Here is a 7,179-nt window from a genome sequence, read left to right on the forward strand (position 1 = left end):
CCATGGACAACTTACTTACTATTTAGAATCTCTGAAATACTAATAACTAGATGTGACACCAAATAACCTATTACCAGTTTATGCAACCTCATGAATTGATATAAAGGAATTCAAACCATACAACAATGTTCAGACAGTGTATTGGCTGTTATACATGGAAATTTTCAAACATTCAATAACCATAAAGATGCTATGCTAATAACATGTTAATTCAACATTGTTTTTTGTTTCATACTAACTATTCAACAAAATGCCTCTGCCCTCGACTATGGTCATGAGCTGATAATTTAAAGCAAACTCAAGACTGAGGCCAAGCCACTCACATTTTACTATAAAATACCAAGTGAGCTTGAGATATGGGTTCTCACAGAGCTCATCCCCATGGGAGCCCAAAACCTATTTGTTATTACACAATAGTCAGCAAGCTAACTATCGCAACCATGTGTTTCTCACAGGACTCAACTCGGTAGAAAACACATGTTTGGGGAAAAACCCAATTAAATATACATGTAGCAATATCCAAATTAATATCTCCATAACTCCACATTCAAAGGTGGATATATACAGAGCTAAGCATTGTACATTGTGCTATGCTCTGCATATACCCATCCTTGAGTGTAAATAAACATCATGTAAAACTAATAACTAGTTACAACATGCTAATCCATATCACATTGAAACTGTAAACAAAGAGAGAAAATAGGGTAAGAAATTGCCCCTATGTGAAAACTGAAGATGGAAAATGCTCTACAATTCAGCTCAATGCCAAAGGTCCAAAAGCCAAGTCAAATTTGGTAACAATCTTCACACAACATGCACATATAACTCGCAAACGACTTTACAATGGAGTGAAGTAGAAGAACCCAATAATAACAACAAAAAACTTCTGATGAGTAACTCCATCAAGCTTAACCAACTATGCAAGTTTCCTTTCATTATGTCGATACCTCAGCAACAAGAACATAGATGTTAAGCCAAACAGAGCAATGCAGCCATGTTTCCAGCCCAAATTCTGCAAAAACCCAACTCACAACAAGAGATGGCCAACCAAACCTTAAGTGCCATTATTCCTCATAAATAAGCATTCAATTCAACTGTGACACTTCACAGGGCTGTGCACAAGACAGTTACAAAGCCACCACCATGTTTGGCTTTCAACACAATGAATATGTTTTCCTCCTTCATGGCATTCGATACCTGTTTAAGGTTACATGATATTGATAGGTAATTAAACCCTTTTAAAATAGAAAAAGTTTATGCCAATCACAACTTAGGGTATTTAGCCCCTTTTAATAACAAATATATATGAAATGCAAACTATGGTTCTTTTAAATAACAAGTTAATATGAGTCATGAAAACAAAACCATCTCAAGGTTATACGTATTTGGAAAAATCTAATCCCTTTACAGCATATGCCTATATGCTATACTGAAAACAAATCCAATGAAATAATTCAATCCCTTCTCAGTCACACATACATAAATACAATGACAAATTCTAAATATATTTATACAACATAATAACATTCGAATTAAACATACAATATATTTACTTTCTTTCCAAAGCATTCAAACACAAAATGCAATTTAAATTAGTTAAAAAAATAATGAACATAATCAATACCCAATCAACATGCAAATATTTATGTGCCAATTTCAAATCATAAAACCCTAAATTTCATTCACTGCTAATAAAATAGTTCTAAACAAAAAATAAGTTCAGCATAAGTCTCATGTTTCAAGGACAGGAATATAACCAAGTTCTTCAGAAATACAAACACAACAACTGAAAGGAACTTATAACAACAAGGTCCTAATTTGCAGAAAAATTCGAAGTAGTGGTTAGGCATGACAAGAAAACTGGAAGTATAGTATAGTTGCATGCATGTGAAAAAAAATATACTAAAAATAGAAGCCAAATATAGTATAGTTGCATGCATGTGAAAATAAATATGTTAAAAAAAGAAAGCTAAGTATACTAGGGTTGCATGTGAAAACAAATATGCTAAAAATAGAAAACTAAGTGTAGTATGCTTGCATGATTTGAGAGATCATAGACATGCAAAAATACTAATTTCATGTTTAATTTTATTTTATACAAATATAATATAATTTTTAGATTTATTTATTTAAAAATAATAATAATAGTAATTTATTAATTTTTAAAATTAAATAAATATTATTCCTTTAGTTAAAGTGAATGTGAGTATTAGTGATTCTTTAAGTTAGATAAACTCTTAGTTGCATATAAATGATTTTATATTTATTAATGCAAGAGGGAGGTTAATAAATAAATATTTAGAATTTTATTATATTTAAAAAGAAGTGTGGTAGAGTTCACTTTGTAATCATTTAGTTAATAACTATTTGACTTTATGAGAGAAATTATAAATAATTAAATTTAATTAAGCCGAGAGGCTTTCTACAGTGGGAGCAAATTTCAATGTAAACAATAAGCAATTTTCAAAAAAATTGACAGGCAGCTACCAGTATGACGATAACATCTTAATAATGGTAAGAAATCACTAGAAATCAATGACATAACATATATTGAAAGGAGCCAAGTTAATGTAAACATTTAAGAAACTACCAAAAGTGGAAGACCAAAAATAAGAAATAACTTAAACGGCAATGTTACACATTCAAACCATTACATTGGTATTTTAAATCTTAATGAAGCGTTATATTTCAGCACGATTGGAGTTGAGAGCTTTCTAGATCAATGACCTTTGGTTATACAAGTTTGTTTTACTCAGAGGTGTATTCAATATGTGGCAGTTTCCACATTTTAAAAAATGCTCAAGAAAAGCTTTATTATGAAAATGGAAGCGAAATTTTGAAATGGTTGATTGCATTCTGGATGGAAGTGAACAGTTTTTATTGATTAGTTACAAAAGTGGGAAGAAAAATCTTATATATATTACTCAATATGTACTACAATTTATCTTACTTGAAGCGGTAACAAGTGATCTCATATTTTTCTGCAAGTAATCATATGCCTTCTAATCTCACACATCCCTTCTATTATAGTTTTTTTAAGACAAATTTTAAGCTATCTTATTTATACATTATTCTATGATATGATTTGCAGAGAGCTAGTTGTGATCATCGTACACAACAAGACAAACTTTTGTGAAGGTTAGTTATAGATTTTATTGAATGCATGATTTTTTATAAAATAGTTCTCCTTATTTTCATGTCAGATGGTAACCATTGTTCTTGATTAGTCTGTGGTGTATGTGAATGTTTTCAAAATAGATAGATTAATTTTGTCTTTTGTTATTACTAATATATGTTTTGAAAATAGATAGAAAACTGATATGTTTTGAAAATAGATAGAAAATTGTTGCTTCCTGCTACTCATGACACAACTATATTTGTCTTTTTCTATTACCAATGTTTGTTTTAAAAATAGATAGAAAATTGTTGCCTCCTGTTGCTCAGCTATACATTTTTTAATAACCTTTCCTTAATTATCATTTCCTTAATATTTGGAGGAGCCAAATTATAAAATATGAATGTCCTCTCCAATATACAATATAGGAAAATAGATTATGTTAGTAAACAAATGTCTCTTATAAGATAATATTAATAGTGAGAAATACTAATAAATTGGAATCTAAAATATAGCATGGTGTGAACAGATTTATTAAGAATAGTAAATTAGAGACAAGAAAATGATTAGAGAATCTTATAACTAAAGAATATGAATGAATCATGTGGCTATAACATTAGACTCTCCACAGATGATTAGATTGTTTACACAAGATTAGGAGCAGAAGATTGCATGATTTCTCACAACTTTCTTTCATTCGAGAGTTGCTTGGCAAACCTATTCAGAAGTCAACTAACCATCATTAATATTCAAATTAATCATCGAATAATACATAATGGAATTAACAAGAACAATAATTATGATGTTCATCTGATCAACGCATCGCTATTGGTGCCCTTGTTATAAACTTGAACATAGAACCCTGTTTGTATATCCATTGTGGAAACATACTTTTTTAGAAGCTCTTTGCTGATGTCTTCAAGATTTTCAAGGTTTTTCTTAGTGGAGATATCAATAGAGGCTACATCTCCCATTAATTCATTTTCCTATGATAAAATAATGTTAGTGGAAACATCACTATAAAATAAATGGGTATAGAGCTTCTACAGATGAAGTAAATAATTGTATACCTAAATTCTGAGATAGTTTTCTTCAAAACAAAATCTTTGGAAGATCAAGGCAGAATGGATGTCCACTCAACACCTAATGTCAAAAGATATCTAGAAACATCTTTTATAATCCATTTTCATAGATGAGTAGGTTTTAGAAACTTTCCACAAATTGCTTTCAAAAATAAGAAACTTCCAAAAATTGCTTTTGAAATTTAGAAACTTCCAGCTTTTGGAAATTAGAAACTCCTAGAAATGGAAAGCAATATCATAAAGAATTATTTAATTTATTTTTATTGTTATCACTATAATGTTCATAATTTTTTATTTTTGCCTACCAAAAAAAAAAAATTTGCTTGCCACGACGAATGAAAATTAAGAAAAATCAAAATTTAAAATTATAGAAAAAAAAATACCATTTCTTTAGTTATTTGATTATTTTATTGCCTCAATCATTACCTTCTCTCTAATTTAAATATTAGATTCTTAAAAGATATAGTTTCTAATTTGTTTCATGATATATTTTTAAAAAAACTTACTTAATTTATTATTAAAAGTTGTAAAATTCAATGTTAAAATTAGCTTTTTAAAAATTTAACTAAGTTAGTTTTCAGTTGTCAAATAAAAATTATAATAGAATATAATTTATTTTTTATCAAATTATTATTACACCACAAATAAATATATCTAGCTAAGAAAAAAATCATTTATTAAATAATTAAATAATATTTAAAATAATTTAGTATGTTTGAAATCAATTCAAGTACTTGTTAAATAAATAATATACTTAAGTTCAATTTTGTTTTCTATATTTAATTCGTAAATAAAAAGTTTCTATTGGATATTTAATTTGATTATTCTATTGATTATTAAAATTGCATTTGTAATTTTTTTTATTTCTATTTATATTCATTTCCATATGTATATATTAAATAAATAAAAGGTAATTTAATTTGTATGTAACTTGACTATTATTCTTTTTAGCTAAATTTTTTGATGTGTTTCACTATTTTATACATATCAGAAATAATAAAATGGATGTTGACCAAAGTGAATATGAAATAACTATTGGTAGCCCACTGCTTCAAGATGATTCTATTGAATCAAATGGAAATGATGAAACCTATTTGTATAGATTGGGAAGAATCATTGCAGAGTGTTGCAAAATAATGGTCAATGAAATGCATGGCGCAAGCCTAAATGTTCGAGATGTGCAAGATCTTCAAATCGTACAAATGGAAGACTATACAAAGGTGATTCATGAGGCATGGAGGAAAGGAGTTAGATTTTGTGAATATATGAAAGACATGCATTATGATGAGGAATATAAGGAAGGGGAAAATTTTAATTTCCTCATTGAAAAATTCCAAGTGTCTCTACACCACTATAATGAAATCTTGCTCTAATGGAATAATGAACCACTCTACTATTTTTACATTAATAATTTTAAGGAATTTTTTTTTTTATACATTCCATGTTTGATGGGTATGGATTCTTAGGACAATTGAAGATGTGTATGTAGATAAAAGGGTCTAAAATAGTATTTCATATATCTATGTATGTAGTTCTCTTATGGACAAAATTTTGATTTCATCACTGAAGAACTCCAATTGTTTCTACACCAGTGCAATAAATTTTTTCTCTTTTGAAATAGTGAACCAGTCTAATATTTTGGAATTATAATGTTTAAGAAAATTTTGTTTCTATATACTTCGTCTTTAAAGGGTATGGATTCTTAGATAAATTAAATATATGTTTCTATATAAATGGAAGTTTAGTATTTTATATATTTATGTATCCATTTCTCCTATGGAGAAAATATCTTTCTTATATTACTTTTACAATTCCTAGACATTTGGTAATAAAATAATATCACCATATTTCTTATCTATGATGTTTGTTATGAACATAAATTGCAAAATATTTCTCATTAATTGAAGATTCTATTCACTTTATATTTATGAGTCTATCCGCACCAAATTTCCAATCTGATGAGGAAAGGAGACAATATCAAATAGAGCAACGAAGAGCATATCAAAGAGAATATCAAAGGGAATATCAAAGACGTCGAAGAGAAAAAAAGATAGAAGATCAAAGACAAGATGAAAGAAGGAGGAGTAATGAGCTCCAAAGATAAAATTATGCTAGGCGAAGGGCACAATTATCAGTGCAAGAATTGGAATCTAAAAATAGAGATCAACAAAATAGTAATAGAAGTTGTCGTCAAAGAACATCTGATGGAGTATCACATTCTGAGATACAAGCAAGACATCAAGTGGATTTATAGTTCAATGAGAGGTATAATCAATCCTTGACTACAAATATGCAATTAGATCTTCAAAATGAAGTTTCAAGGACAACTGAACATGTTCCTGAAACACCCCATCATACAAATCAAGTTGGGATAAATTTAGCTAGACAAGGTAATGAAGAAAATGCACAAAACCCAAATGAAAATCTTCGTGATAATATCTATAGATTCCAAATGCAGTTTTGCCAAAAATTGGATAGCTTAAGAATGCCAAACATGTGTTATGTTTTTCAAGAATGCTATCTAGGAATGAAAGTGTCACACACCTTTGAAGGTCTAGTGTGTAATAGATGCTAACAAGAGAGAGGAAATAATAGATTCTTAGCTTCAAATAATATGGATCCAAGACCTCAACCAGAGGAGCTTGCAAACTTGACACAAGTTGAGGAAATGTTAATTGCACGTGTCAGTCCCATATTGCAAACGGCACATGCAACTGGTGGCAAATTTAAGTATAGAGGACACACAATAAGTTTCCCAAAAAACATAGATCATGTTTCAAACATATTGCCACATACAATAAATAAGTTGCCAATTATTATTGTTCAAAGGATAGATCAACGTGGGACACAATATAACTTTACTGTGAATAGAGATCATGTATACAAAGCACTTAAATACAAAGTAGAGCATGATAAATTTTACTCTGATGTTCAAATTAATGAAAATTCTCTCAATGATTTGCCTAGAAATAGAGATGAAAA

This window comes from Cupressus sempervirens, chromosome 3, assembly GCF_028749045.1.
Source record: "Cupressus sempervirens isolate cs-2001-9-10 chromosome 3, ASM2874904v1, whole genome shotgun sequence".
Classification (NCBI taxonomy): domain Eukaryota; kingdom Viridiplantae; phylum Streptophyta; class Pinopsida; order Cupressales; family Cupressaceae; genus Cupressus; species Cupressus sempervirens.